Source organism: Humulus lupulus, chromosome 1 (assembly GCF_963169125.1).
Source record: "Humulus lupulus chromosome 1, drHumLupu1.1, whole genome shotgun sequence".
In the NCBI taxonomy this organism is placed as follows: Eukaryota; Viridiplantae; Streptophyta; class Magnoliopsida; order Rosales; family Cannabaceae; genus Humulus; species Humulus lupulus.
Window position 1 is genome coordinate 142,990,399 of NC_084793.1, and position 12,187 is coordinate 143,002,585.

Here is a 12,187-nt window from a genome sequence, read left to right on the forward strand (position 1 = left end):
TAACAAATACATCTGATCTTATCTACTTTGCTAATGTTCTGGAAAGAACATAACACTACAATGTGTAAGTAGATCATATCGTAGATTGGCAAGTCAGTGTAAATCCAATGCACTGACTAATCTTAGGACTAACTTACGTTTGAACATATAATCATATTTATATTCCACTGTGATTACGTCACTATAAATATGATTAGCTATATGCTCAGGATTTAATAGAAGTTTATATTAAACAAATAATCATGAAAATAAAACATGTGAGCAAAGTGATTTACCAAGTCAAAAATTGATTTCTATTCTTTTATTGATAATAAAATAAGAATACAAAGAAATTGAATTTTAATTAGGGCATAAATCCTCAACAAACTCCCACTTGCACTAATTGAAATTAATGCATTAATTCTACTAATCTCATTTCCTTGATATTCTTATCAAAGGTAGCATTTGGTAGTGTCTTTCTAAACGGATCTGCAAGATTGCCTTCAGATGCAGTCTTCATAACCTTCGCATCTCCCCTGACCACATATTCTCGAATTATGTGATACTTCCTTTCTATATGCTTACTCATCTTGTGACTTCGAGGTTCTTTCGAGTTGGCCATCGCTTTCGTATTGTCAAAAAACAACACAAGCGGTTTATCCATATCTGGAATAACACCAAGATCTGAATAAAACTTCTTTATCCAGACTATTTCCTTAGCTGCTTCAGACGCTGCAATATACTCAGCCTCCATGGTGGAATCCAAGATCGCAGACTGCTTTATGCTTATCCATATCACAACTCCACCCCCAAAAGTAAACACCATTCCAGTAGTAGACTTCTTGTCATCGACATCAGTCTAAAAATCTGAATCGGTGTAGTCTACAGGGTTCAGAACACCACCCTTGTAGACTAACATATAATCCCTAGTCCATCTTAAATACTTGAGAATATGCTTAATTTCTATCAAATGTTCTGGTCCTGGGTTTGACTGATACCTGCTCACTACTCCCACTGCATAGAAGATATTTGGTCTAGTACACAACATAGCTTACATCAGACTTCCAACTGCAGATGCGTAAGGAACTTTTCATATTGCATCTTCCTCTTCAGGAGTTTAGGGAGACTACTTCTTTGAAAGATGAATTCCATGGTGGGATGGTAGATGTCATTTCTTGGAATTAGTCATTGAGAAACGTTCAAGCACTTTATCAATGTAAGCTGCTTGAGATATAGCTAAGATTCTGTTCTTTCCATCCCTAATGATTTGGATACCTAGAACAAAACTTGCTTCACCCAAATCCTGTTGGGAATAGTGCCCTTAAAGCAATTGTAGCTGAAAAATGTTTTCAATGATATAAATAATTGAATTCAATTATTATATATATAGACTATGCCCAATATTATATGATATTATTAAGCGAATATAAGAAAATTCCAAAGCTTATCTATATGGTCTTAATCTCATATTGGTATGGGAGCATCGAGATTAAGATAATAAACTTAAATAGTTCGTAATAAAATAATGTTATGGAATCTTTAGATTAATTACTGCTAGTACGTTCCACTAGTATTTTGAATACATGTGACCTAGATCCAGGTTTGTAAAATGCTCTAAACTAGTACTTTGTAAAACATCTCCATGCTCATAAACTTATAGAAGGAAACCACTTATTGTATGAGAATTTCGGTGGGGCCTTGCTAAAACACGCCAGTTGGGCCCAATAGTTTAAAATAAAATAAAAGTCTCATGCAACATTTTTAAAATAAATATAGTTCAAGTCCCACTGACAAGTTTGGAAATCAAAATAAAAACATAACATCGTCCTTTAAATTTTTGGCGTTTTAAGCTGATCGTTTGTTCGCCCATAGGATACCCCCACGCCATACACACTCTGACATCGGAACTCCCCACATCACCACGCATGCCAATGAGAAACCCTATTTGCTACGTGGAAGGAAAAGTAAGAAGGTGAGCTAAAAGCCCAGTAAGGAAGTATAAATAACAGACTAAGAAAACACAACAAAACATAATCTTATCATAAGACTCCTACAACGTCATATACATACATTGTCATACATTGCACTTAACGTCATCATCATACATCGTTATCATGCATCATATATCATAAGCACATTCAAACATCATCATCATAAAAATTACCATCATAAACATTATCATCATAAGCATCATCATCATATCTTTGTGAACATGGCCCCCTATCTTGTCCATGTCACATCTTGAGGTAGGCTCTGGTCCTTGAATAACCTCGGCGCGTCTGCCCTATGTGTTACATCTTTATATCCTTTGTAACTCGGGTTACATCTTAGATCCTTAGTAACCCATATGTTGTGTCGATTTCAACACGCTAACAATCATTTACATATCATACAACATACAAAAATGCATGCAATCCAGTAGCATCAACACAAACAGGATATACAGGGTTCATTAAATTTCACCATATCAATTAACAACAGAATTTCATACTTCATATCACAAAGTATATCATCATACATTGCATTTATCTTCATACAAACCAATCTTACTGTTCATAGCATAAATAAATAAAATTCTATGTAACTTCCTTATGTCAGGTCCAAGCAAGGCAAAAATTGACACACTTCACAATGAGCCTATAACCATAATCAAATAGCATTCTTTAGCATCACATATGATTTCTTGTGCCCAACTCACATATCCCATCTGTGCATGGGCCATGCACACATGGTACAATTACACATAATTTTCAAACATGCACAATTTTTCACATTAAATCACAAAAGAATAATGCAACTTCTACATATTATACATGCATGGTTTTTAAGTAAAAATTATATGGCTGAACATTAGACATATTTTTTAACGTAAAAGTGCACATGCGACATGCATACATGAGATCGTTGTTAAAAAGTAACTTTAGAAACGATAATTTCTAGGTGCGTATTTCTATCATTTTAAAAATAAAGATTTATAAGTCATAATTTCTCACCATTATTTATGTCCTTTAAATCCCTAAGTTGTATAAACCTTTTAAGACATTATTTTTATTCCATAAAAATAATTCATATAGCCATTTTCAAAAATATATTAATTCTATTTCTTACTTTTAAATTTGCATAGAAAATAACCAAAACTTTAAATTATCTAAAGTACTTATAAATATGATGTTTCCTTTAGAAAATAACATTTTATTTAAATTAATAAAATTACAAGATTGATGTGAGGAAAATATAAATTTTTGGTGTGAGAAAAATATATTTTTGCTTGTATTATTTAAGACTTAATTTTATGTAGTATAAATTCATATGTGATAATCAACTAATTATTTTTAATTTATTAAACTAAAATTTCAGCCACCATTTAATTTGTTTAAAAGTCACAAGTGAATTTAATCTCAACATTTTTCTTAATTAAAAATAAAAAAAATCATACTCATTAAAAATGTCAACATTCAAGGTTATATTTAAAATATCATTTTTAATATATACATAGTTTAGGATATTATATTATTTCATCAACCACGCAATCTTCCCATTCATTTAAAAGGCATTTCATATTTTTAACAAAACTTCCAGCAACAATTTAAACCCTCAAAAATCACCATCTTAGAATTAAAACTCGTATATTTCTTTATAAAATGTAAAAAAAAAAATGGTAGGTACTTATTTGAATAAAAATATCATTTTAATGTAGATTAAAATACCCTGTTAATTTCATAAAATCATCATAACACTTGCAAAAACATTTATGCATGCAAATCATTATTTTCATCATATTTCATACCATTTATACACAAAAATTAGCAAGCATAACAAGTCATGAAATTCATCCCTTTACATCATGCTTCACAAAACTCATACAATAATCATACATGTTTAATAAACACAAAATTAAACACAACCCTAGCTAGCACCTATTATCATAATGTCAATCTAAGAAAATCCCAACATCACATAGACATTCAAAACATAGACATGCTTCAAGATCAATCATACACATATATGAGACAATAACCCTAGGCCGAAACCCTCATGAACTAAACATAAAAATAAAACCAAAATTCTCATTTACATTCACATGCATCCTAGCATATTTCTATCATCATTCATGCATACATTAACATATTGATACATCAAAATCTCATAAACATATTCATCAAATTTCATGGATTCAGTAACAAGAGTCCAAATTAATTATCATGCCAAAATTCACATTGGATCCTAGAACGTGGATCTAACATAAAAATAAAAATAACAAAAATACAAAGAGGATACCCATACATGTATAGGCCGAAACCCAACATAAAAAATCTCCATGCATCTTACAATACAAATTTTCACCCAAAATCAAAAGGAAACAAATCATTATACCATCATCTCATATAAACCAAGAAAACAAAAAATAAACAAAAAAGGCTAATGGTTAATTTCCTCTCTTGATTGTAAAATCAAGAACACGCAAAGTGACCACTACTCACAACTATAATCACCCCTTGTTCAAGCCTAGGGTGTTCAAAAACCCACATGAAGAGAAGAAGAAACTAGCAACACAAACCAAACACTAGTAAAAAATACTAGAGTCAAAAGAAGAGAATTTATAAACCATAAGCATAAAGAGACATACCCAAAGATTGAACCCTTTTTTTCTTCTTCTTTTTCTCCTCCTTCTTCTCTTTCTCTCTCTAACTCGTCCACTATCTCTCTCCTTCTCCCACTAGGCAAACGGTTCCAAGGAGCTAAAATGGCTCTTCTCTTATTTCCTCCCTCTTTATCTAACCTAAGGAAATTACTAGCCTAGTGAAAAAAAAGGGTAAGTTTCCTCTTCTTGATTATTCTCTTTTATTTTTTATTTTATTTGATTGAGGAAAAATAAATAAATGAGACAACTCATTTCCTCTTTTTACCCACCTTGTCGTCCACTCTTGCCCTTTGTTACCTTTTATTATATATTTTTTCATTTAATTAACTAAAATTAGCCTAAAAAGAAATTAAAAGTGTGTTGAAAATTCTATGCAAGTGCACCATGCAACCATGCACATACACACACTCAATCACTAGGGTACACCACTACCTATCATGAACCTTGGTGCATTCAACCAAAACTCAATTATTCACAAATTAAATAAATAAATAAACAATTAACAATTAAATTCACAAAATTCGACCAAACAATTCTAACAATTTAAAAATAAAATTTTACAACACTTAACAATTAAATAAAAACAAAGCACAAAATTAAACAAATAAAAAAAATTGGTGCGATACAATATACCCTCCTTAAAAGGAATTTCGTCTTGAAATTCTTTCTTACCAAATAACACAGGGTATCTTTCTCTCATGTCCTCCTCCAGCTCCCATGTTGCTTCTTGTTCCGTACTATTCTTCCACAGGACCTTAACTAATGGAATCCTTTTGGATCTCAGTTCCTTGATTCTCTTTTCAATAACACACTATGGCTATTCATCATAACTCAAGTCCTGCTTCATCTGTAACGGCTCGTAACTCAAAACATGAGAGGGATCTGACACGTACTAACGTAACATCGAGATGTGAAAAACATTATGCGTTTCGGCTAGTGCTGGGGGCAGTGCCAAACAATACGCAACTTGCCCTTCTCTGTCCAAAATCTCAAATGGACTTATATATCTAGGGCTTAACTTCTTTTTCTTTCCAAAATGCATAACACCCTTCATCGGCGAGACTCTCAAGAATATAAACTCGCCCATTGAAAACTACATGTCCCTTTTCTTAAGGTCCGTGTAACTCTTTTCCTACTCTGCGCGGTAAGCATCCTTTGGTGAATCTTCTTGATCGCCTCACTGGCTTCTCTAACTGCCTCAGGGCCTAAAATCTATTTCTCCCCAACTTCATCCCAGTGTAAAGGAGACCTACACTTGCGCCCATAAAGCATCTCATAGGGAGCCATTCAAATAGTTGATTGATAACTGTTATATAGGAGAACTCCATTAGGGGTAGGTATCAGTTCCAAGACTCTGAAAAGTCCAAAGCACAGCATCTCAACAAGTCCCTAGAATCTGTATAGTTCTCTCAGACTACCCATTGGTCTGAGGATGAAATGCAGTGCTAAACTTTAGCCTCGTTCCCATAACTCTCTAAAGTCCCTTCCAAAAGTTCGATGTGAACACTGACCCTCTATCGGAAATTATCAACTTTGGAACCCCATGAAGTCTCACTATCTCACTCACATATAAATCTGCATAGTTGTCCGCTGAGTAGGTGGTCTTAACTGGTAGAAAATGGGTGGACTTAGTGAGTCTATCCACTATTACCCAAATAGAATCATGCTGCTTTGTGGTCCAGGGTAACCCTACCACAAAATCCATTGCTATATCCTCCCATTTCCATTTCATAACATAAAGTTTATGAAGTAACCCTGCTGGCCTTTAGTGTTCGGCCTTAACTTGCTAGCATGTCAAACATCTCGCAACAAACTCAGCAAGATCCCTCTTCATTCCAGGCCACCAATACAGTGCCTTAAGGTCTTGGTACATCTTCGTTGACCCTGGGTGTAAGTAATAGGGTGTTGTATGCACCTCATTCAAAATACTTTCCTTAATCTTTTCATTATCAGGCACACAAATCCTATCTTTGAATCATAGCAACCCACCATTGGACATCGTAAAGTCACTGCTACCACTTTCCTGTAACAAAGCCTCTTGCTTTATTAGGGCTTCATCCTCTTTCTGTCCTTCTCTAATTTGTTCAATATGGAGGATTGTAACATGAGGTTCGCTTGGCTTCCTATCACAAGTTCGATGTCGGCGTTTATAATCTCCTTCTGAAGAGGCATCTCCATTGTATTCAGTGCTGAGACGCTCCCATTTCCCCGCCTACTCAATGCATCAACAACCACATTAGCCTTGCCTGGGTGGTATAGAATTTCACAATCGTAATCTTTCACTAATTCCAACCACCTTCGTTGCCTCATATTATGTTCCTTCTGAGTGAAGAAGTATTTCAGACTTTTGTGGTCAGTGTAGATTTTGCACTTGTCCCCATATAGGTGATATCTCCATATCTTTAGTATGAACACCACTGCTGCCAACTCCAGATCATGAGTGGGATATCGTTGTTCATAATCCTTGAGTTGTCTATAAGCATAAGCTACCACCTTCCCATTCTGCATCAACACACACCCTAAGTTGTTCTTTGATGCGTCACAATACACCACAAATTTCCCACCCTCTGTGGGAACACAAAAGATATGTGCAGAAATCAACTTATCCTTCATGGTCTGAAAGCTTTCTTCACATTTCTCGGTCCATACACACCTCTGATGTTTGTGGGTTAAGTTTGTTAAGGGTGTGGCGATCTTTGAGAAACCCTCGACAAACTTTCGATAATGACCCTCCAATCCTAAGAAGCTTCGAACCTCTGAGGCATTCTTCAGCTGGGGCCAGTCTCTGTAATTGATGCACATTCCCATGCTCTCGTCCTTCTTTTTCACAAATAGGACTGGTGCTCCCTATGGCGAATGACTAGGTCTTATGAACCCTTTATCCAACAATTCTTTATAACGACCCAACTATTCTAGACTTTGGACCATCATATAACTACTATACATAAATACTAATCTTAAGGAAACATACATATGAAATAGTCATAACTTTATTAAAACTTGTAAAACAAAGGTTAACATAAAATTTAGCGTAGGGTATGGGATCCCATTGTTTTGAAAATAAAATAAAACATGCTTAGATCTTAAAATTCATTACAACTCAGATGCGGAAAAATACATAGAAAATATGATTTGAAAGACTTAAACAACTTCATCCTCGAATCGTACGCACAGTCCACCGATTCCATTTTCCCTCAATACACATCCCCAAGCTGCCAAGAATCCTTCCCGCCGCATAACTATTTTCCTGTACATATAAAACATAAAGGAATGAGCTTAATGCCCAGCAAGGAAAATCTACTACAAGCATTAAACATATACATAAACATAAACTATCAACTATAAACTATAAACTGTAAACTATAATCATATGACTATAAAAATACAACATCTATTACAATGGCCATCATACTTCTTGGGACTTGCTAGCTAAGCAATCATATGCCCATAACTTTACGGGGCTAGTTATCTAAACAATCATATGCCCAAGGAATCTACTATTGGGACTTGTTATCTAAACAAGTTATATATTTGTTATCTAAACAAATTATGTGATTGTTATCTAAACAATTCATATACTAAAACAACTAAAAAGATATCATACTTATAACATAAACATATGTCAACAACATAAAAGCATACAAATCTACCATATTTTCCTTACCAAAAAACGGAATGTGAGAACAAGATCGGGACTTTGGAACACTCCTAAAAACCATAATAGAGAGGTGAGTATACTAAAGAAAAGAGATGAAAAGAATGAACTACACCATCGAAAAGATACTTACCAACAAGAACCTCAAGTTCAAGAACTTAGATGCCTAACCAAGAATAAAGAATACTGAGTTAGGATTTGAGTAGAGAAGAACTATAAGAACAATACAGAAAGGAACTAGAATTAGGAATACCTTGAATGCTTCTATGACCGAACTACACCTCGAAACCGAAATACACTATAAACCTTACTTCTCAAGTGTTTATTAATCTTATAATGATCTTATAACCCCAACCCAAGTGTTTAACACTCTAAAGTAATCCTAGCAGCTTGTAGGCTCTGAACTCAGCTTGATGAATGAAGAAATGGCTGGGTACTCGGTCCTATTTATAGAGTTCAAAAATGAAAAGATCTACATTTAGATTGAATAAAATAATGCCTTTTTAATTGAAAAACATTTGAATAATCGTTCAACAGAGGCTGAAGACTCGGTCAAAAAGATTCTGGACTTATCAAGAGGTTAAGGATTAAAATGAGCTCGGTTTCAAAATCGTTTGAAAATACAGCCCTAGAGCCAATATATCGCCTACCATAGGCGATATATCGCCTGGGCTCATATACCCGAGGCTCGTCGAAATGGTCGTGCGAAGTTACGTGTTTTTTGTATCCCCGTGTGGCAATATATCGCCCCCTAGAGCTGCGATATATCGGCATACGCTGAAATATTACATGTAATTACACTTTTTCAGCCTAATTTGAATTGAGTAAACAGCCTTGACTAAGTCCTTTAACGACTTCAAAGCTGCTGGCAGACCCTAGGATTTTCAAATATTACTCTTAATAAACTTATTCCTCAAAAATACTTAATTTCTCATTAAACCTACACATGACAAGTGTTATTATCTTATTGGGTCTATCTAAACCTTATAGTATAATAAATATCATCTCCATAATCAGTCATATTAATCAAACCTTAGTTTATAATTAATATTCTTAAACTATAGGTTAAACTTATAAAATCTACAAGTGTTGTTATGTGTGTCCAACTAAGTCCCGACTTGAACCAAAATCCACAGTCATAAAAATACTACAACTATTACTAGCTATTACTATTACTACTACTATCTAACTAGCTATGTAAAGTTCTTGGACTCTACATTCTTGTAGCTGGTTCTTAAGTTCCTTCAACTCCGCAGGTGCCATTCGATAGGGTTTGGATATAGGTGCTATTTCTTGTGCAAGTTCGATCATGAATTCGATTTCTCTATTCGGGGGTAATCCCGGTAATTCCTTGGGAAACACTTCTGGAAACTCACAAACAATATGCACATTTTCTGGTTTTAACTCTGACTCCTTGGATTAATCTACCACACTAGCCAGATATGCCGAACAGCCATGTAGCATCATATTTCGTGCTTCCAGTGCTGATATTATGGGCGTACGAAAACCCGCTAATTCTCCTTTAAAAGAAAAGACTTCCCCTTCTTCTTGTCTGAACTCCACAGTCTTTTTCTGACAGTCAATCATTGCTTTATGTTTGGATAACCAATCCATGCCATGTATGGCATCATAATCTGATATACTTAGTTCTATATGGTCTGTTGGGCCCTCTATTGTTATAGGTGCTGACTGCAATCACCTGGTTGACAACATCATGTCTCCTGACGGTAACATTGTACTAAAACTATGCTCGAATAGTTTACAAGGCATACCAAACTTATCAATCATATTTATGGAAACATAGGAGTGAGTCGCTCCAGAATCGATAAGGACTCTACACATCATACCAGATATAGGGAGTTGACCTATGACTATGGTGTTGATGTTGGCTACTTCATTCTGAGTTAAGGTAAAAGCCTGTGATGGCACCAGATTGTTGTTACTATTCTGTCCTACTTTCCATTGTGGGCAATCTTTTCTCAAATGTCCTGCCTGACCGCACTTGAAACATTTGTTGGAGCCGACCTAGCATTCTCCCAGATGTCTTTTCGAGCATTTAGGACAAGTGGGGCGCTCTACTCTGTTGCTTTGGGGATTGCTACGATTCTGATCATTATATCGACTATTGCGGTTGTTAGGGTGGTTCTGAGTGTTGTGACTGTTGTTATTCGTGGTCGGGGGTCTCAGTCTTTTCTCAGTGCCACTATTATGCCCTTCATTAGCTTTTCTCTTGTTTTCCTCATTGAAGCCCTTGTTTCGGTGTGCCTCTCTTCTGGAAACATTGTCCTTCCATATCCAATCCTCCAAATATTCTGCCTCAAGTGCCCTATCTAGTACTTTGGCATAACTGACCACTTCAGTAATGGTCATCTTAACATCCTTAGCAATCATAGGCTTGAGTCCCCTCATGAACCTTTGGACTCACAGAGCTTCAGTTGGTACAACATCAGAAGCGAATTTTGCCAACCTATCGAACTTCTGTGCATAATCAATGATAGATAAATTTCCCTGAACCAAAGTCACGAACTTATCTACTTTGGTTGCTAACACGACCACACTGTAATACTTCTTGATAAAAGCCTACACGAAATCTGTCGAAGTCATGGTATTCAAATCTCGAGTCTATTTAATCACATCCCACCATATCCGCGCATCCAACTTAAGCAAATGGGCTGCACATGAGATTCTCTGGCGATCATTTAACTCCATATGATCGAAGATAGCCTCAACTGACCTTAACCAATGTTCCGCCACCATGGATTAGTTTTTCCTTCAAAGGTTGGGTGGGCTTGCTTTCTGAAACGTTCATACACCGACTCGAACCCATAAGTCACAGGTAGTGGTGCAGGTGGTGGTGTTGGTGGTTGAGGCTGCACCACTGATGCTTTAGGCACTTGGGGCATCTAGGGCACTTGCCTAACATGTGCTAATTCCTCATCTCTCAGCCTTAATTATTCCCTTAACCTTGCCACCTTTGTGGCCAGAACCACAGTTGGTGCAGCTAGGGCTACAGGTTCGATTGATGGCATTCCTACTTCAGGAGTTGTCATGGCCTTAGACCTTGTGGATACACCCTTTCCTCGGCCTCCGCTTCTTCCCTTGCCTCCTCGTCCTCTTGTCGACATTATGAGATTCTAAGGCACCAAAAGAAAATCATAAGGGAGGATAAATTGCATAATGGTTTGATAAATATTCGTGAAAATCATACATTCCAAATCCACACCATTTAGAGTTTGCAAGAGGAAAAATATTAAACCATAGCAGTCAAAGTGTGTTCAAAATTATTCCAAAATTCAAAAAACTCATAAAATGTTCAATAACCAAAAACATAAGTCCTTAGGGTTTTTTTTTTTAAAAAATCTCATCTTATTCATTAATGTTTCATGGAATGATCTATGCGACGGACTCTATTCCTCAACTGTGGACTTGTCTCCTGAGCTATAGTCAAAGACGTCCTCTGAGATGTGGAGTATTTTGGGGTGGTCGCCATCACCCTCATCCTAGTAGTCACTTGTGGTATGGCATGAACCACTTCCTTACATGTCATGGCTCCTTCCAAATCGTGTACCGTCTCATAAAGCACTTCCATCTCTCTGTTATCTGTCTTTACCATAACTAGCTCCTCACGACTAAATACATAGTTGTCCATAAGATCGTAGATCACGTACTCTATGGTGCTAAAGTACAAGTCGTCTTGAATGACGTCGTTCCATGTTGCGTCTAACTAGAGAAGGGCCTCGGAGTAGACCGACAGTGCTTCCCTTAACACCCAATATTGTTCTCTAGGCCATAGTAATGCTCCTCTTTTGTTCATGATTCCTTGAATGTGATCGCAGGCCACCGCCGTTGTTTTCAACACCGCAATTCTCCAATCATAGGGGTCCTCCTCAAGTTGGACCTTGGGTATTGCG